At 45.1% G+C, this 23,156-nt stretch overlaps 1 long non-coding RNA gene across 2 annotated transcripts in view; it reads left to right on the forward strand.

The window, feature by feature from the left end:
- The window catches only part of LOC120977459, a 50,808-nt gene that overhangs the window by 17,445 nt on the left and 10,207 nt on the right, over positions 1 to 23,156 (forward strand). Inside the window, exon 1 of one of the 2 annotated variants that reach the window (XR_005773902.1) lies at positions 8,451 to 8,604. The exons of the other annotated variant lie outside the window; for it this stretch is intronic. This is a non-coding gene — a long non-coding RNA (uncharacterized LOC120977459). Of the gene's footprint in view, positions 1 to 8,450; positions 8,605 to 23,156 lie in introns of those variants that run through there. 2 annotated transcript variants of the gene reach the window in all.

The following is a 23,156-nucleotide window of genomic DNA, read 5'->3' on the forward strand; positions in this document are numbered from 1 at the left end:
GAAATGGCTGATAACAGGGAGCAATAGACTGTATTCTCCTGTCCTACAGTCATCCTCTCCCCTGAAATGACTGATAACAGGGGGCAATAGACTGTATTCTCCTGTCCTACAGTCATCCTCTCCCCTGAAATGGCTGATAACAGGGGGCAATAGACTGTATTCTCCTGTCCTACAGTCATCCTCTCCCCTGAAATGGCCGATAACAGGGGCAATAGACTGTATTCTCCTGTCCTACAGTCATCCTCTCCCCTGAAATGGCCGATAACAGGGGCAATAGACTGTATTCTCCTGTCCTACAGTCATCCTCTCCGCTGAAATGGGTGATAACAGGGAGCAATAGACTGTATTCTCCTGTCCTACAGTCATCCTCTCCCCTGAAATGGCTGATAACAGGGAGCAATAGACTGTATTCTCCTGTCCTACAGTCATCCTCTCCCCTGAAATGGCTGATAACAGGGGGCAATAGACTGTATTCTCCTGTCCTACAGTCATCCTCTCCCCTGAAATGGCCGATAACAGGGGCAATAGACTGTATTCTCCTGTCCTACAGTCATCCTCTCCCCTGAAATGGCCGATAACAGGGGCAATAGACTGTATTCTCCTGTCCTACAGTCATCCTCTCCGCTGAAATGGGTGATAACAGGGAGCAATAGACTGTATTCTCCTGTCCTACAGTCATCCTCTCCCCTGAAATGGCTGATAACAGGGGGCAATAGACTGTATTCTCCTGTCCTACAGTCATCCTCTCCCCTGAAATGGCTGATAACAGGGGGCAATAGACTGTATTCTCCTGTCCTACAGTCATCCTCTCCCCTGAAATGGCTGATAACAGGGGACAATAGACTGTATTCTCCTGTCCTACAGTCATCCTCTCCCCTGAAATGGCCGATAACAGGGGCAATAGACTGTATTCTCCTGTCCTACAGTCATCCTCTCCCCTGAAATGGCTGATAACAGGGGGCAATAGACTGTATTCTCCTGTCCTACAGTCATCCTCTCCTCTGAAATGGCTGATAACAGGAGGCAATAGACTGTATTCTCCTATCCTACAGTCATCCTCCCCCTGAAATGGCTGATAACAGGGAGCAATAGACTGTATTCTCCTGTCCTACAGTCATCCTCTCCCCTGAAATGACTGATAACAGGGGGCAATAGACTGTATTCTCCTGTCCTACAGTCATCCTCTCCCCTGAAATGGCTGATAACAGGGAGCAATAGACTGTATTCTCCTGTCCTACAGTCATCCTCTCCCCTGAAATGGCTGATAACAGGGGGCAATAGACTGTATTCTCCTGTCCTACAGTCATCCTCTCCCCTGAAATGGCTGATAACAGGGGGCAATAGACTGTATTCTCCTGTCCTACAGTCATCCTCTCCCCTGAAATGACTGATAACAGGGAGCAATAGACTGTATTCTCCTGTCCTACAGTCATCCTCTCCCCTGAAATGACTGATAACAGGGGGCAATAGATTGTATTCTCCTGTCCTACAGTCATCTTCTCCCCTGAAATGGCTGATAACAGGGGGCAATAGACTGTATTCTCCTGTCCTACAGTCATCCTCTCCCCTGAAATGGCTGATAACAGGGGGGCAATAGACTGTATTCTCCTGTCCTACAGTCATCCTCTCCCCTGAAATGGCCGATAACAGGGAGCAATAGACTGTATTCTCCTGTCCTACAGTCATCCTCTCCCCTGAAATGGCCGATAACAGGGAGCAATAGACTGTATTCTCCTGTCCTACAGTCATCCTCTCCCCTGAAATGGCTGATAACAGGGGGCAATAGACTGTATTCTCCTGTCCTACAGTCATCCTCTCCCCTGAAATGACTGATAACAGGGGGCAATAGATTGTATTCTTCTGTCCTACAGTCATCCTCTCCCCTGAAATGGCTGATAACAGGGGGCAATAGATTGTATTCTCCTGTCCTACAGTCATCCTCTCCCCTGAAATGTCTGATAACAGGGGGCAATAGACTGTATTCTCCTGTCCTACAGTCATCCTCTCCCCTGAAATGGCTGATAACAGGGAGCAATAGACTGTATTCTCCTGTCCTACAGTCATCCTCTCCCCTGAAATGGCCGATAACAGGGAGCAATAGACTGTATTCTCCTGTCCTACAGTCATCCTCTCCCCTGAAATGGCCGATAACAGGGAGCAATAGACTGTATTCTCCTGTCCTACAGTCATCCTCTCCCCTGAAATGGCTGATAACAGGGGGCAATAGACTGTATTCTCCTGTCCTACAGTCATCCTCTCCCCTGAAATGGCTGATAACAGGGGGCAATAGACTGTATTCTCCTGTCCTACAGTCATCCTCTCCCCTGAAATGGCTGATAACAGGGGGCAATAGACTGTATTCTCCTGTCCTACAGTCATCCTCTCCCCTGAAATGGCTGATAACAGGGGGCAATAGACTGTATTCTCCTGTCCTACAGTCATCCTCTCCCCTGAAATGGCTGATAACAGGGGGCAATAGACTGTATTCTCCTGTCCTACAGTCATCCTCTCCCCTGAAATGGCTGATAACAGGGGGCAATAGACTGTATTCTCCTGTCCTACAGTCATCCTCCCCCTGAAATGTCTGATAACAGGGGGCAATAGACTGTATTCTCCTGTCCTACAGTCATCCTCTCCCCTGAAATGGCTGATAACAGGGGGCAATAGACTGTATTCTCCTGTCCTACAGTCATCCTCTCCCCTGAAATGGCTGATAACAGGGACAATAGACTGTATTCTCCTGTCCTACAGTCATCCTCTCCCCTGAAATGGCTGATAACAGGGGGCAATAGACTGTATTCTCCTGTCCTACAGTCATCCTCTCCTCTGAAATGGCTGATAACAGGAGGCAATAGACTGTATTCTCCTATCCTACAGTCATCCTCCCCCTGAAATGGCTGATAACAGGGAGCAATAGACTGTATTCTCCTGTCCTACAGTCATCCTCTCCCCTGAAATGACTGATAACAGGGGGCAATAGACTGTATTCTCCTGTCCTACAGTCATCCTCTCCCCTGAAATGGCTGATAACAGGGAGCAATAGACTGTATTCTCCTGTCCTACAGTCATCCTCTCCCCTGAAATGGCTGATAACAGGGGGCAATAGACTGTATTCTCCTGTCCTACAGTCATCCTCTCCCCTGAAATGGCTGATAACAGGGGGCAATAGACTGTATTCTCCTGTCCTACAGTCATCCTCTCCCCTGAAATGACTGATAACAGGGGGCAATAGACTGTATTCTCCTGTCCTACAGTCATCCTCTCCCCTGAAATGGCTGATAACAGGGGGCAATAGACTGTATTCTCCTGTCCTACAGTCATCCTCTCCCCTGAAATGGCTGATAACAGGGGGGCAATAGACTGTATTCTCCTGTCCTACAGTCATCCTCTCCCCTGAAATGGCTGATAACAGGGAGCAATAGACTGTATTCTCCTGTCCTACAGTCATCCTCTCCCCTGAAATGGCCGATAACAGGAAGCAATAGACTGTATTCTCCTGTCCTACAGTCATCCTCTCCCCTGAAATGGCCGATAACAGGGGGCAATAGACTGTATTCTCCTGTCCTACAGTCATCCTCTCCCCTGAAATGGCTGATAACAGGGGGCAATAGACTGTATTCTCCTGTCCTACAGTCATCCTCTCCCCTGAAATGGCTGATAACAGGGGGCAATAGACTGTATTCTCCTGTCCTACAGTCATCCTCTCCCCTGAAATGGCTGATAACAGGGGGCAATAGACTGTATTCTCCTGTCCTACAGTCATCCTCTCCCCTGAAATGGCTGATAACAGGGGGCAATAGACTGTATTCTTCTGTCCTACAGTCATCCTCTCCCCTGAAATGGCTGATAACAGGGGGCAATAGACTGTATTCTCCTGTCCTACAGTCATCCTCTCCCCTGAAATGGCTGATAACAGGGGGCAATAGACTGTATTCTCCTGTCCTACAGTCATCCTCTCCCCTGAAATGGCTGATAACAGGGGGCAATAGACTGTATTCTCCTGTCCTACAGTCATCCTCTCCCCTGAAATGGCTGATAACAGGGGGCAATAGACTGTATTCTCCTGTCCTACAGTCATCCTCTCCCCTGAAATGGCTGATAACAGGGGGCAATAGACTGTATTCTCCTGTCCTACAGTCATCCTCTCCCCTGAAATGGCTGATAACAGGGGGCAATAGACTGTATTCTCCTGTCCTACAGTCATCCTCTCCCCTGAAATGGCCGATAACAGGGGCAATAGACTGTATTCTCCTGTCCTACAGTCATCCTCTCCCCTGAAATGGCCGATAACAGGGGCAATAGACCGTATTCTCCTGTCCTACAGTCATCCTCTCCGCTGAAATGGGTGATAACAGGGAGCAATAGACTGTATTCTCCTGTCCTACAGTCATCCTCTCCCCTGAAATGGCTGATAACAGGGGACAATAGACTGTATTCTCCTGTCCTACAGTCATCCTCTCCCCTGAAATGGCCGATAACAGGGGCAATAGACTGTATTCTCCTGTCCTACAGCCATCCTCTCCCCTGAAATGGCTGATAACAGGGGGCAATAGACTGTATTCTCCTGTCCTACAGTCATCCTCTCCCCTGAAATGGCTGATAACAGGGGACAATAGACTGTATTCTCCTGTCCTACAGTCATCCTCTCCCCTGAAATGGCTGATAACAGGGAGCAATAGACTGTATTCTCCTGTCCTACAGTCATCCTCTCCCCTGAAATGGCTGATAACAGGGGGCAATAGACTGTATTCTCCTGTCCTACAGTCATCCTCTCCCCTGAAATGGCTGATAACAGGGAGCAATAGACTGTATTCTCCTGTCCTACAGTCATCCTCCCCCCTGAAATGGCTGATAACAGGGGGCAATAGACTGTTTTCTCCTGTCCTACAGTCATCCTCTCCCCTGAAATAGCTGATAACAGGGAGCAATAGACTGTATTATCCTGTCCTACAGTCATCCTCCCCCCTGAAATGGCTGATAACAGGGGGCAATAGATTGTATTCTCCTGTCCTACAGTCATCCTCTCCCCTGAAATGGCTGATATCAGGGGGCAATAGACTGTATTCTCCCGTCCTACAGTCATCCTCTCCCCTGAAATGGCTGATAACAGGGGGTAATAGACTGTATTCTCCTGTCCTACAGTCATCCTCTCCCCTGAAATGGCCGATAACAGGGGCAATAGACTGTATTCTCCTGTCCTACAGTCATCCTCTCCCCTGAAATGGCTGATAACAGGGAGCAATAGATTGTATTCTCCTGTCCTACAGTCATCCTCTCCCCTGAAATGGCTGATAACAGGGTGCAATAGACTGTATTCTCCTGTCCTACAGTCATCCTCTCCCCTGAAATGGCTGATAACAGGGGGCAATAGACTGTATTCTCCTGTCCTACAGTCATCCTCTCCCCTGAAATGGCTGATAACAGGGGACAATAGACTGTATTCTCCTGTCCTACAGTCATCCTCTCCCCTGAAATGGCTGATAACAGGGGGCAATAGACTGTATTCTCCTGTCCTACAGTCATCCTCCCCCCTGAAATGGCTGATAACAGGGAGCAATAGATTGTATTCTCCTGTCCTACAGTCATCCTCTCCCCTGAAATGGCTGATAACAGGGGGCAATAGACTGTATTCTCCTGTCCTACAGTCATCCTCTCCCCTGAAATGGCTGATAACAGGGGGCAATAGACTGTATTCTCCTGTCCTACAGTCATCCTCTCCCCTGAAATGGCTGATAACAGGGGACAATAGACTGTATTCTCCTGTCCTACAGTCATCCTCTCCCCTGAAATGTCTGATAACAGGGGGCAATAGACTGTATTCTCCTGTCCTACAGTCATCCTCTCCCCTGAAATGGCTGATAACAGGGAGCAATAGACTGTATTCTCCTGTCGTACAGTCATCCTCTCCCCTGAAATGGCTGATAACAGGGAGCAATAGACTGTATTCTCCTGTCCTACAGTCATCCTCTCCTCTGAAATGGCTGATAACAGGGAGCAATAGACTGTATTCTCCTGTCCTACAGTCATCCTCTCCCCTGAAATGGCTGATAACAGGGAGCAATAGACTGTATTCTCCTGTCCTACAGTCATCCTCTCCCCTGAAATGGCTGATAACAGGGAGCAATAGACTGTATTCTCCTGTCCTACAGTCATCCTCTCCCCTGAAATGTCTGATAACAGGGAGCAATAGACTGTATTCTCCTGTCCTACAGTCATCCTCTCCTCTGAAATGGCTGATAACAGGGGGCAATAGACTGTATTCTCCTGTCCTACAGTCATCCTCTCCCCTGAAATGGCTGATAACAGGGGGCAATAGACTGTATTCTCCTGTCCTACAGTCATCCTCTCCCCTGAAATGGCTGATAACAGGGGGCAATAGACTGTATTCTCCTGTCCTACAGTCATCCTCTCCCCTGAAATGTCTGATAACAGGGAGCAATAGACTGTATTCTCCTGTCCTACAGTCATCCTCTCCTCTGAAATGGCTGATAACAGGGGGCAATAGACTGTATTCTCCTGTCCTACAGTCATCCTCTCCCCTGAAATGGCTGATAACAGGGGGCAATAGACTGTATTCTCCTGTCCTACAGTCATCCTCTCCCCTGAAATGGCTGATAACAGGGGGCAATAGACTGTATTCTCCTGTCCTACAGTCATCCTCTCCCCTGAAATGGCTGATAACAGGGAGCAATAGACTGTATTCTCCTGTCCTACAGTCATCCTCTCCCCTGAAATGGCTGATAACAGGGGGCAATAGACTGTATTCTCCTGTCCTACAGTCATCCCCTCCCCTGAAATGGCTGATAACAGGGGGCAATAGACTGTATTCTCCTGTCCTACAGTCATCCTCTCCCCTGAAATGGCTGATAACAGGAGGCAATAGATTGTATTCTCCTGTCCTACAGTCATCCTCTCATCTGAAATGGCTGATAACAGGAGGCAATAGACTGTATTCTCCTGTCCTACAGTCATCCTCTCCCCTGAAATGGATGATAACAGGGGGCAATAGACTGTATTCTCCTGTCCTACAGTCATCCTCTCCACTGAAATGGCTGATAACAGGAGGCAATAGATTGTATTCTCCTGTCCTACAGTCATCCTCTCCCCTGAAATGGCTGATAACAGGGGGCAATAGACTGTATTCTCCTGTCCTACAGTCATCCTCTCCCCTGAAATGGATGATAACAGGGGGCAATAGACTGTATTCTCCTGTCCTACAGTCATCCTCTCCCCTGAAATGGCTGATAACAGGGAGCAATAGATTGTATTCTCCTGTCCTACAGTCATCCTCTCCCCTGAAATGTCTGATAACAGGGGGCAATAGACTGTATTCTCCTGTCCTACAGTCATCCTCTCCCCTGAAATGGCTGATAACAGGAGGCAATAGACTGTATTCTCCTGTCCTACAGTCATCCTCTCCCCTGAAATGGCTGATAACAGGGGCAATAGACTGTATTCTCCTGTCCTACAGTCGTCCTCTCCTCTGAAATGGCTGATAACAGGGGGCAATAGACTGTATTCTCTTGTCCTACAGTCATCCTCTCCCCTGAAATGGATGATAACAGGGGGCAATAGACTGTATTCTCCTGTCCTACAGTCATCCTCTCCCCTGAAATGGCTGATAACAGGGGCAATAGACTGTATTCTCCTGTCCTACAGTCATCCTCTCCCCTGAAATGGCTGATAACAGGGGGCAATAGACTGTATTCTCCTGTCCTACAGTCATCCCCTCCCCTGAAATGGCTGATAACAGGGGGCAATAGACTGTATTCTCCTGTCCTACAGTCATCTTCTCCACTGAAATGGCTGATAACAGGGGGCAATAGATTGTATTCTCCTGTCCTACAGTCATCCTCTCCCCTGAAATGAAGTCCGCCCGAACCCGAGCTCCAGGCTCCGCCAAGAAATGTACATCAGACGTTCTAGTAGTGAAAAGTTTAGCAAATTTCTGATGAGATGTTTTTTTCTGCCTAACCTCTGCTTGCTGTCAGTGAACAGAAGCATACTTGTTTATATCCAGAGGCTGGAAACCAATATAGACAGCACTCTGAGCTGACATCCTGGACTACAGGCCGATACATTGTAACAAACTATCAGGCCAGGAGAGGGACTTGTGCTGCTGACTCGTTTATCTCATAAAGGACTGTTTGGACTGGATACTATTGTAACAAACCCTCAGATGTGAGAAGCAATAAGCCTCTAAGTATAAGCAAGCAGAGATCCTGGAACTGCTGCAGACTGGAAGCACAATTGCAGGACATTTCATTACAGGTGGGTGACTGGACGCCTCCTTCAGTCATCAGTAAAGCTGCACTCTGAGGACGTCTGAGCCCTGTGGCTGGCTGCACATTATACATGTGATGTCACCAGTACAGAGCTGAGTGACATCACAGCTCTCATGAATTCAGGACAGTGAGGGGGTTAATGGGTGGTGCCTGGCGCCGCTCATCCTCTGGGCACTGACACCGCTCTGTCTGCGGATTAGACGCGCCCTGTATCTGGGTTCAGACGAATTAGAGGCTCATACAAATCTTTGCAGGGATAACTGGGCAGAGAAGAAGATTAAAAATTGGCTTAGAGCAGCAGAGACTTGTGCACAGAACGGTAAGAGGGATTTGGAGAGATCAGAGCGGCTTCATCCTCTGCTGCCCCCACCTGGGGCAAAAATGTCTGCAAAGCTGGTGAAGAAACCACAGGATGGGCAGAATATAACGTATATCTGGAAAGTGGTGATGTCACTTCCTGTATAATATAACTGATACCTGGAGAGCGGTGATGTCACCTCCTGTATAATATAACTGATACCTGGAAAGTGGTGATGTCACTTCCTGTATAATATAACTGATATCTGGAGAGCGGTGATGTCACCTCCTGTATAATGTAACCGATATCTGGAAAGTGGTGATGTCACTTCCTGTATAATATAACTGATACCTGGAGAGCGGTGATGTCACCTCCTGTATAGTATAACTGATATCTGGAGAGCGGTGATATCACCTCCTGTATAATATAACTGATATCTGGAGAGCGGTGATGTCACCTCCTGTATAATATAACTGATATCTGCAGAGCGGTGATGTCACCTCCTGTATAATATAACTGATATTTGGAGAGCAGTGATGTCACCTCCTGTATAATATAACTGATATCTGGAGAGCGGTGATGTCACCTCCTGTATAATATAACTGATATCTGGAGAGCGGTGATGTCACCTCCTGTATAATGTAACTGATATCTAGAGAGCGGTGATGTCACCTCCTGTATAATATAACTGATATCTAGAGAGCGGTGATGTCACCTCCTGTATAATATAACTGATATCTGGAGAGCGGTGATGTCACCTCCTGTATAATATAACTGATATCTGGAGAGCGGTGATGTCACCTCCTGTATAATATAACTGATATCTGGAGAGCGGTGATGTCACCTCCTGTATAATATAACTGATATCTGGAGAGCGGTGATGTCACCTCCTGTATGATATAACTGATATCTGGAGAGCGGTGATGTCACCTCCTGTATAATATAACTGATATCTGGAGAGCGGTGATGTCACCTCCTGTATAATATAACTGATATCTGGAGAGCGGTGATGTCACCTCCTGTATGATATAACTGATATCTGGAGAGCGGTGATGTCACCTCCTGTATGATATAACTGATATCTGGAGAGCGGTGATGTCACCTCCTGTATGATATAACTGATATCTGGAGAGCGGTGATGTCACCTCCTGTATAATATAACTGATATCTGGAGAGCGGTGATGTCACCTCCTGTATAATATAACTGATATCTGGAGAGCGGTGATGTCACCTCCTGTATGATATAACTGATATCTGGAGAGCGGTGATGTCACCTCCTGTATAATATAACTGATATCTGCAGAGCGGTGATGTCACCTCCTGTATAATATAACTGATATCAGGAGAGCGGTGATGTCACCTCCTGTATAATATAACTGATATCTGGAGAGCGGTGATGTCACCTCCTGTATAATATAACTGATATCTGGAGAGCGGTGATGTCACCTCCTGTATAATATAACTGATATCTGGAGAGCGGTGATGTCACCTCCTGTATAATATAACTGATATCTGGAGAGCGGTGATGTCACCTCCTGTATGATATAACTGATATCTGGAGAGCGGTGATGTCACCTCCTGTATGATATAACTGATATCTGGAGAGCGGTGATGTCACCTCCTGTATAATATAACTGATATCTGGAGAGCGGTGATGTCACCTCCTGTATAATATAACTGATATCTGGAGAGCGGTGATGTCACCTCCTGTATAATATAACTGATATCTGGAGAGCGGTGATGTCACCTCCTGTATAATATAACTGATATCTGGAGAGCGGTGATGTCACCTCCTGTATAATATAACTGATATCTGGAGAGCGGTGATGTCACCTCCTGTATAATATAACTGATATCAGGAGAGCGGTGATGTCACCTCCTGTATAATATAACTGATATCTGGAGAGCGGTGATGTCACCTCCTGTATAATATAACTGATATCTGGAGAGCGGTGATGTCACCTCCTTTATAATATAACTGATATCTGGAGAGCGGTGATGTCACCTCCTGTATAATATAACTGATATCTGGAGAGCGGTGATGTCACCTCCTGTATAATATAACTGATATCTGGAGAGCGGTGATGTCACCTCCTGTATAATATCACTGATATCTGGAGAGCGGTGATGTCACCTCCTGTATAATATAACTGATATCTGGAGAGCGGTGATGTCACCTCCTGTATAATATAACTGATATCTGGAGAGCGGTGATGTCACCTCCTGTATAATATAACTTATTTCTAGAGGGCAGTGATGTCACTTCCTGTATAATATAACTGATATCTGGAGAGCGGTGATGTCACCTCCTGTATAATATAACTTATTTCTAGAGGGCAGTGATGTCACTTCCTGTACATACCTTCTCATCAGTTATACAGTGCCTATTCATACCCCTTGGACTTTTCCACATTTTTTCACCTAACATCCATAAATTTAAATGTATTTTATTGGGATTCTATGTCATAGACCAACACAAGTAGGAATAAATCAGGATACACTTAAGGCGCAAAATACACCAGTCAGGACACTCGCATGAAGAGTAGAAATCTTCTTCTTTATTGAGTTTTTTTCTTTTTATGTTAATAAAATAACAAAACAATGGGTTTTTAGGGGAGAGCATTGAGTCTTTTTTAACCTGATGAAGGGGGCTTTCGTACCCCCGAAACCCGTTGTTTCAATAAAGAAGAAGATTTCTACTCTTCATGCGAGTGTCCTGGCTGGTGTATTTTGCGCCTTAAGTGTATCCTGATTTATTCCTACTATATTGTCCTTGGAGAAGATTGGGCATCCTCTCCGGAATCTTTGGATACCACGGCAGCACTAACTGACAAGTGGACGCACGTGTTCGCAGGAATTTACTAAACCCACAGTAGAGTTGTTCCTATTGATAGCACAACTCTGTAAGGTGAGCCTCCATTTTTAAGTTCTATCAACCAGTTATATCTAAGTGGAACATACTACCCTATGGTGCGCTTTCTTTATGTTTTTCTAGCCACTGTATGCCCATACACATAAACATAGACCAACACAAAGGACCAGAATGTGTGAAGTGAAAAGAAAACGATCTATGGTTTTAATATTTTTTTAAATAAAAATCTGGATAGTGTGGGGTGCATTTCGATTCAGCCCCCTGTACTCTGATCCCCTAAATATAATCCAGTGTGACCTTCGTCTTCAGAAGTCACCCCATTAGTACATAGAGTCCTCCTGTATTTCATGTCTTCTCAATTGCTTTGTGAAGGCCTCAGAGGTTTGTTAGAGAACATTAGTGATCGTACAGCATCATGAAAACCAAGGAACACACCAGACAGGTCAGGGATAAAGTGGAGAAGTGTAAAGCAGGGTTAGGTTATTAAAAAAATATCCTAAGATCCCAACATCCCACGGAGCATTGTTTAATCTATTATTCAAAATTGGAAGGAGTATGTCACAAATGCAAACGTTCCAAGACATGGCCGTCCACTTAGACTGACAGCCCAGGAAAGGAGAGCACTAATTAGAGATACAGCAAGGTAGTCACTGTGCAGGAGCAGCAGAGAGCCACAGCTCAGGTGGGAGAATCTGTCCACAGGACAACTATTAGTTGTGTCCTCCACAAATCTGGCCTTTATGGAAGAGTGGCAAGAAGAAAGCCATTTCTGAAAGCAGCCGTAAGAAGTCCTGTCTTCAGTTTTCTACAAGCCATGTAGAGGACAGAGCAAACATGTGGAAGAAGGTGCTCTGTCAGATGAGACCAAAGTGGAACTTTCTGGCCTAAACGCAAAACGCAATGTGTGGCAGAAAACCCTGAACATCCCCCTGAACCCACCATCCCCACCGTGACACATGGCGGTGGCAGCATCATCCTGGGGGAGGCTTTTCTTCAGCAGGGAAGCTGGTCAGAGGTGATGGGAAGATGGATGGAGCTAAATACAGGGCAATCCTGGAGGAAAACCTGGTAGAGGCTGCAAAAGACTTCAGACTGGGGCGGAGGCTCATCTTCCAGCAGGACAACAACCCTCAACATCCAGCCAGAGCTACAAACGGAAGGGTTTAGATCAAATCATCTTCATATGTTAGAATGGCCCAAAGTCCAGACATAAATCCCATTGAGAATCAGGGGCTAGACTTGGAAATTACTGGTCAGACGCTCTCCATCCAATCTGACTGAACACAAGCTCTTCTGCACAGAAGAATGGGCAAAAATGTCATCCTCTAGATGAGCGAAGCTGGTAGAGACATCCCCCAAAGGACTCACAGCTGGAATTGCAGAGAAAGGTGGTCCTTCAAAGTACTGACTCAGGGGGGCTGAATACTTATGCACGCCGCACTCTCTAGATTATAATTTGTTAAAACTTTTGAAAACCGGAGGTGACATCACCGCTCTCCAGATATCAGTTATATTATACAGGAGGTGACATCACCGCTCTCCAGATATCAGTTATATTATACAGGAGGTGACATCACCGCTCTCCAGATATCAGTTATATTATACAGGAGGTGACATCACCGCTCTCCAGATATCAGTTATATTATACAGCAGGTGACATCACCGCTCTCCAGATATCAGTTATATCATACAGGAGGTGACATCACCGCTCTCCAGATATCAGTTATATTATACAGGAGGTGACATCACCGCTCTCCAGATATCAGTTATATTATAAAGGAGGTGACATCACCGCTCTCCAGATATCAGTTATATTATACAAGAGGTGACATCACTGCCCTCCAGATATCAGTTATATTATACAGGAGGTGACATCACCGCTCTCCAGATATCAGTTATATTATACAGGAGGTGACATCACCGCTCTCCAGATATCAGTTATATTATACAGGAGGTGACATCACCGCTCTCCAGATATCAGTTATATTATACAGGAGGTGACATCACCGCTCTCCAGATATCAGTTATATTATACAGGAGGTGACATCACCGCTCTCCAGATATCAGTTATACTATACAGGAGGTGACATCACCGCTCTCCAGATATCAGTTATATTATACAGGAGGTGACATCACCACTCTCCTGATATCAGTTATATTATACAGGAGGTGACATCACCGCTCTCCAGATATCAGTTATATTATACAGGAGGTGACATCACCGCTCTCCAGATATCAGTTATATTATACAGGAGGTGACATCACCGCTCTCCAGATATCAGTTATACTATACAGGAGGTGACATCACCGCTCTCCAGATATCAGTTATATTATACAGGAGGTGACATCACCACTCTCCTGATATCAGTTATATTATACAGAAGGTGACATCACCGCTCTCCAGATATCAGTTATATTATAAAGGAGGTGACATCACCGCTCTCCAGATATTAGTTATATTATACGGGAGGTGACATCACTGCTCTCCAGATGTCAGTTATATTATACAGGAGGTGACATCACTGCTCTCCGGAAATCAGTTATATTATACAGGAGGTGACATCACCGCTCTCCAGATATCAGTTATATTATACAGGAGGTGACATCACCGCTCTCCAGATATCAGTTATATTATAAAGGAGGTGACATCACCGCTCTCCAGATATCAGTTATATTACACAGGAGGTGACATCACCGCTCTCCAGATATCAGTTATATTATACAGGAGGTGACATCACCGCTCTCCAGATATCACTTATATTATACAGGAGGTAACATCACCGCTCTCCAGATATCAGTTATATTATACAGGAGGTGACATCACCGCTCTCCAGATATCAGTTATATTATACAGGAGGTGACATCACCGCTCTCCAGATATCAGTTATATTATAAAGGAGGTGATATCACTGCTCTCCAGATATTAGTTATATTATACAGGAGGTGACAACACCGCTCTCCAGATATCAGTTATATTATACAGGAGGTGACATCACCGCTCTCCAGATATCAGTTATATTATACAGGAGGTGACATCACCGCTCTCCAGATATCGGTTATATTATACAGGAGGTGACATCACCGCTCTCCAGATATCAGTTATATTATACAGGAGGTGACATCACCGCTCTCCAGATATCACTTATATTATACAGGAGGTGACATCACCGCCCTCCAGATATCAGTTATATATTATACAGGAGGTGACATCACCGCTCTCCAGATATCAGTTATATTATACAGGAGGTGACATCACCGCTCTCCAGATATCAGTTATATTATACAGGAGGTGACATCACCGCTCTCCAGATATCAGTTATATTATACAGGAGGTGACATCACCGCTCTCCGGATATCAGTTATATTATACAGGAGGTGACATCACTGCTCTCCAGATATCAGTTATATTATACAGGAGGTGACATCACCGCTCTCCAGATATCAGTTATATTATACAGGAGGTGACATCACCGCTCTCCAGATATCAGTTATATTACACAGGAGGTGACAACACCGCTCTCCGGATATCAGTTATATTATACAGGAGGTGACATCACCGCCCTCCAGATATCAGTTATATTATACAGGAGGTGACATCACCGCTCTCCAGATATCAGTTATATTATACAGGAGGTGACATCACCGCTCTCCAGATATCAGTTATATTATACAGGAGGTGATATCACCGCTCTCCAGATATCAGTTATATTATACAGGAGGTGACATCACCGCTCTCCAGATATCAGTTATATTATACAGGAGGTGACATCACCGCCCTCCAGATATCAGTTATATTATACAGGAGGTGACATCACCGCTCTCCAGATATCAGTTATATTATACAGGAGGTGACATCACCGCCCTCCAGATATCAGTTATATTATACAGGAGGTGACATCACCGCTCTCCAGATATCAGTTATATTATACAGGAGGTGACATCACCGCTCTCCAGATATCAGTTATATTATACAGGAGGTGACATCACCGCTCTCTAGATATCACTTATATTATACAGGAGGTGACATCACCGCTCTCCAGATATCAGTTATATTATACAGGAGGTGACATCACCGCTCTCCTGATATCACTTATATTATACAGGAGGTGACATCACCACTCTCCAGATATCAGTTATATTATACAGGAGGTGACATCACCGCTCTCCAGGTATCAGTTATATTATACAGGAGGTGACATCACCGCTCTCCGGATATCAGTTATATTATACAGGAGGTGACATCACCGCTCTCCAGATATCAGTTATATCATACAGGAGGTGACATCACCGCTCTCCAGATATCAGTTATATTATACAGGAGGTGACATCACCGCTCTCCAGATATCACTTATATCATACAGGAGGTGACATCACCGCTCTCCAGATATCAGTTATATTATACAGGAGGTGACATCACCGCTCTCCAGATATCACTTATATTATACAGGAGGTGACATCACCGCTCTCCTGATATCACTTATATTATACAGGAGGTGACATCACCGCTCTCCAGATATCAGGTATATTATACAGGAGGTGACATCACCGCTCTCCAGATATCAGTTATATTATACAGGAGGTGACATCACCGCTCTCCAGATATCAGTTATATTATACAGGAGGTGACATCACCGCTCTCCAGATATCAGTTATATTATACAGGAGGTGACATCACCGCTCTCCAGATATCACTTATATTATACAGGAGGTGACATCACCGCTCTTCAGATATCAGTTATATTATACAGGAGGTGACATCACCGCTCTCCAGATATCACTTATATTATACAGGAGGTGACATCACCGCTCTCCAGATATCAGTTATATTATACAGGAGGTGACATCACCGCTCTCCAGATATCAGTTATATTATACAGGAGGTGACATCACCACTCTCCAGATATCAATTATATTATACAGGAGGTGACATCACCGCTCTCCAGATATCAGTGATATTATACAGGAGGTGACATCACCGCTCTCCAGATATCAGTTATATTATACAGGAAGTGACATCACCGCTCTCCAGATATCAGTTATATTATACAGGAGGTGACATCACCGCTCTCCAGATATCAGTTATATTATACAGGAGGTGACATCACCGCTCTCCAGATATCAGTTATATTATACAGCAGGTGACATCACCGCTCTCCAGATATCAGTTATATTATACAGGAGGTGACATCACCGCTCTCCAGATATCAGTTATATTATACAGCAGGTGACATCACCGCTTTCCAGATATCAGTTATATTATACAGGAGGTGACATCACCGCTCTCCAGATATCAGTTATATTATACAGGAGGTGACATCACCGCTCTCCAGATATCAGTTATATTATACAGGAGGTGACATCACCGCTCTCCAGATATCAGTTATATTATACAGGAGGTGACATCACCGCTCTCCAGATATCAGTTATATTATACAGGAGGTGACATCACCGCTCTGCAGATATCAGTTATATTATACAGGAGGTGACATCACCGCTCTCCTGATATCAGTTATATTATACAGGAGGTGACATCACCGCTCTCCAGATATCAGTTATATTATACAGGAGGTGACATCACCGCTCTCCAGATATCAGTTATATTATACAGGAGGTGACATCACCGCTCTCCAGATATCAGTTATTTTATACAGGAGGTGACATCACCGCTCTCCTGATATCAGTTATATTATACAGGAGGTGACATCACCACTCTCCAGATATCAGTTATATTATACAGGAGGTGACATCACCGCTCTCCAGATATCAGTTATATTATACAGGAGGTGACATCACCGCTCTCCAGATATCAGTTATATTATACAGGAGGTGACATCACCGCTCTCCAGATATCAGTTATATTATACAGGAGGTGACATCACTGCTCTCCAGATGTCAGTTATATTATACAGGAGGTGACATCACCGCTCTCCGGATATCACTTATATTATACAGGAGGTGACATCACCGCTCTCCAGATATCAGTTATATTATACAGGAGGTGACATCACCGCTCTCCGGATATCAGTTATATTATACAGGAGGTGACATCACCGCTCTCCAGATATCAGTTATATCATACAGGAGGTGACATCACCGCTCTCCGGATATCGGTTATATTATACAGGAGGTGACATCACCGCTCTCCTGATATCAGTTATATTATACAGGAGGTGACATCACCGCTCTCCAGATATCAGTTATATTATACAGGAGGTGACATCACCGCTCTCCAGATATCAGTTATATTATACAGGAGGTGACATCACCGCTCTCCTGATATCAGTTATATTATACAGGAGGTGACATCACCGCTCTCCAGATATCAGTTATATTATACAGGAGGTGACATCACCGCTCTCCAGATATCAGTTATATTATACAGGAGGTGACATCACTGCTCTCCAGATATCAGTTATATTATACAGGAGGTGACATCACCGCTCTCCTGATATCAGTTATATTATACAGGAGGTGACATCACTGCTCTCCAGATATCAGTTATATCATACAGGAGGTGACATCACCGCTCTCCTGATATCAGTTATATTATACAGGAGGTGACATCACCGCTCTCCTGATATCAGTTATATTATACAGGAGGTGACATCACCGCTCTCCTGATATCAGTTATATTATACAGGAGGTGACATCACTGCTCTCCAGATATCAGTTATATTATACAGGAGGTGACATCACCGCTCTCCAGATATCAGTTATATTATACAGGAGGTGACATCACCGCTCTCCAGATATCAGTTATATTATACAGGAGGTGACATCACCGCTCTCCTGATATCAGTTATATTATACAGGAGGTGACATCACCGCTCTCCTGATATCAGTTATATTATACAGGAGGTGACATCACTGCTCTCCAGATATCAGTTATATTATACAGAAGGTGACATCACCGCTCTCCTGATATCAGTTATATTATACAGGAGGTGACATCACCGCTCTCCTGATATCAGTTATATTATACAGGAGGTGACATCACCACTCTCCTGATATCAGTTATATTATACAGGAGGTGACATCACCGCTCTCCAGATATCAGTTATATTATACAGGAGGTGACATCACCACTCTCCTGATATCAGTTATATTATACAGGAGGTGACATCACCGCTCTCCTGATATCAGTTATATTATACAGGAGGTGACATCACCGCTCTCCTGATATCAGTGATATTATACAGGAGGTGACATCACCGCTCTCCAGATATCAGTTATATTATACAGGAGGTGACATCACCGCTCTCCAGATGCATCTTCATGGATGACCAGGTTTGGACTGACCCACCAGAATCCCACAGGATCCTCCGTTGGCCCTGGTTCTGTTACCATTGTGAACCTAAATTTCCAGGAAGCAGGAATTCTTAGATGTTTCGTCTGCAGAGTTTTGAGGCATACGCCACGTGTGGGGAGTACGCTGGGTATGGAGTAGTCCTGGAAAGGGGTACTGCCTGATGGGAGTTGTTCTCCAGTTATTCGGCGTCTCAGCAGCTGCAGAAATCTGAGGAAACGTCCACAAATCAGCAGAAAGCAGGAGGGAAAGGAGGATATTGTGCAGATTATTCCTCGCTGCGACCTAATCCAGGCGTCCTTATAAGAAGGTTTATAATGAGAGGATCGGGAGCAGTGAGCGGACACAAGCCTTTGCCGACGGCGCAGCCCATGGGACCCCCGCGGCGGCTGCTCTTCCTCCTGCTCTGCTCCGCGGCGGGTGAGTAATGGGGTAACTGATGTACAGTCCCCTGCGCCGTTCAGATCGGAGGATCATCCACAATAAATCCCTGTAATTGTAGGGAAATCGCTGCTAGTCGCCGTTCACACCATGTTGCAAAACCGGACCATGTCACATGACTGCATGCCGTCGATTACATAGTGACGACCTTGAGTGATAGTTACATCTATAGGTGAAAATGTAAACTTTCCACCGTGTCCACAATGTGATATAGGTGACCGCTCCCTATACATGTGACATACGTGACCGCTCCCTATACATGTGATATGTGACCACTCCCTATACATGTGATACGTGACCGCTCCATATACATGTGATACGTGACCGCTCCATATACATGTGATATGTGACCGCTCCCTATACATGTGACATACGTGACCGCTCCCTATACATGTGATATGTGACCACTCCCTATATATGTGATACGTGACCGCTCCATATACATGTGATACGTGACCGCTCCATATACATGTGATACGTGACCGCTCCATATACATGTGATATGTGACCGCTCCCTATACATGTGACATACGTGACCGCTCCCTATACATGTGATACGTGATCACTCCCTATACATGTGATACGTGACCACTCCCTATACATGTGATACATGATAACTCCCTATACATGTGATACGTGACCGCTCCCTATACATGTGATACGTGACCGCTCCATATACATGTGATACATGACCGCTCCCTATACATGTGATACGTGACCGCTCCATATACATGTGATACGTGATCACTCCCTATACATGTGATACGTGACCGCTCCCTATACATGGGATACGTGATCACTCCCTATACATGTGATACGTGATCACTCCCTATACATGTGATACGTGATCACTCCCTATACATGTGATACTTGACCACTCCCTATACATGTGATACGTGATCACTCCCTATACATGTGATACGTGACCGCTCCATATACATGTGATACGTGACCGCTCCATATAGATGTGATACGTGATCACTCCCTATACATGTGATACGTGACCGCTCCCTATACATGTGATACGTGATCACTCCCTATACATGTGATACGTGATCACTCCCTATACATGTGATACGTGACCGCTCCCTATACATGTGATACGTGACCGCTCCATATAGATGTGATACGTGATCACTCCCTATACATGTGATACATGACCACTCCCTATACATGTGATACGTGATCACTCCCTATACATGTGATACATGATAACTCCCTATACATGTGATACATGACCACTCCCTATACATGTGATATAGGTGACCGCTCCCTATACATGTGATACATGACCGCTCCCTATACATGTGATATAGGTGACCGCTCCCTATACATGTGATACATGACCGCTCCCTATACATGTGATACGTGATCACTCCCTATACATGTGATATGTGACCGCTCCATATACATGTGATACGTGATCACTCCCTATACATGTGATACGTGACCGCTCCCTATACATGTGATACATGACCGCTCCATATAGATGTGATACGTGACCGCTCCCTATACATGTGATACGTGATCACTCCCTATACATGTGATACATGACCGCTCCATATAGATGTGATACGTGACCGCTCCATATAGATGTGATACGTGATCACTCCCTATACATGTGATACGTGACCGCTCCCTATACATGTGATACATGACCGCTCCATATAGATGTGATACGTGACCGCTCCATATAGATGTGATACGTGATCACTCCCTATACATGTGATACATGACCACTCCCTATACATGTGATACGTGATCACTCCCTATACATGTGATACATGATAACTCCCTATACATGTGATACATGACCACTCCCTATACATGTGATACGTGACCACTCCCTATACATGTGATACATGACCACTCCCTATACATGTGATACGTGATCACTCCCTATACATGTGATACATGATAACTCCCTATACATGTGATACATGACCACTCCCTATACATGTGATACATGACCACTCCCTATACATGTGATACGTGATCACTCCCTATACATGTGATACGTGACCGCTCCCTATACATGTGATACATGACCACTCCCTATACATGTGATACATGACCGCTCCATATACATGTGATACGTGATCACTCCCTATACATGTGATACATGACCACTCCCTATACATGTGATACGTGATCACTCCCTATACATGTGATACGTGACCGCTCCCTATACATGTGATACATGACCACTCCCTATACATGTGATACATGACCGCTCCATATACATGTGATACGTGATCACTCCCTATACATGTGATACATGACCACTCCCTATACATGTGATACATGACCACTCCCTATACATGTGATACATGACCACTCCCTATACATGTGATACGTGATCGCTCCCTATACATGTGATACGTGACCGCTCCCTATACATGTGATACATGACCGCTCCCTATACATGTGATACGTGATCACTCCCTATACATGTGATACATGACCGCTCCCTATACATGTGATACATGACCACTCCCTATACATGGGATACATGATCACTCCCTATACATGTGATACGTGACCGCTCCATATAGATGTGATACGTGATCACTCCCTATACATGTGATACATAACCACTCCCTATACATGTGATACGTGACCGCTCCATATAGATGTGATACGTGACCGCTCCATATACATGTGATACATGACCACTCCCTATACATGTGAAACGTGATCACTCCCTATACATGTGATACGTGATCACTCCCTATACATGTGATACGTGACCACTCCATATAGATGTGATACGTGATCACTCCCTATACATGTGATACGTGACCGCTCTATATACATGTGATACGTGATCACTCCCTATACATGTGATACATGACCACTCCCTATACATGTGATACGTGATCACTCCCTATACATGTGATACGTGACCGCTCCCTATACATGTGATACGTGACCGCTCCCTATACATGTGATACATGACCACTCCCTATACATGTGATACATGACCACTCCCTATACATGTGATACGTGATCACTCCCTATACATGTGATACGTGACCGCTCCCTATACATGTGATACGTGACCGCTCCCTATACATGTGATACATGACCACTCCCTATACATGTGATACATGACCGCTCCATATACATGTGATACGTGATCACTCCCTATACATGTGATACATGACCACTCCCTATACATGTGATACATGACCACTCCCTATACATGTGATACGTGACCGCTCCCTATACATGTGATACATGACCGATCCCTATACATGTGATACATGACCACTCCCTATACATGTGATACGTGACCGCTCCCTATACATGTGATACATGACCGCTCCCTATACATGTGATACGTGATCACTCCCTATACATGTGATACATGACCGCTCCCTATACATGTGATACGTGACCGCTCCATATACATGTGATACGTGATCACTCCCTATACATGTGATACATGACCGCTCCCTATACATGTGATACGTGACCGCTCCATATAGATGTGATACATGACCGCTCCCTATACATGTGATACATGACCACTCCCTATACATGGGATACATGATCACTCCCTATACATGTGATACGTGACCGCTCCATATAGATGTGATACGTGATCACTCCCTATACATGTGATACGTGACCGCTCCCTATACATGTAATACGTGACCGCTCTATATACATGTGATACGTGATCACTCCCTATACATGTGATACGTGACCGCTCCCTATACATGTGATACGTGATCACTCCCTATACATGTGATACATGACCACTCCATATAGATGTGATACGTGACCACTCCATATACATGTGATACGTGATCACTCCCTATACATGTGATACGTGACCGCTCCATATAGATGTGATACATGATAACTCCCTATACATGTGATACATGACCGCTCCCTATACATGTGATACGTGACCGCTCCATATAGATGTGATACATGACCGCTCCA

Source organism: Bufo bufo, chromosome 8, assembly GCF_905171765.1.
Source record: "Bufo bufo chromosome 8, aBufBuf1.1, whole genome shotgun sequence".
Lineage (NCBI taxonomy): Eukaryota > Metazoa > Chordata > Amphibia > Anura > Bufonidae > Bufo > Bufo bufo.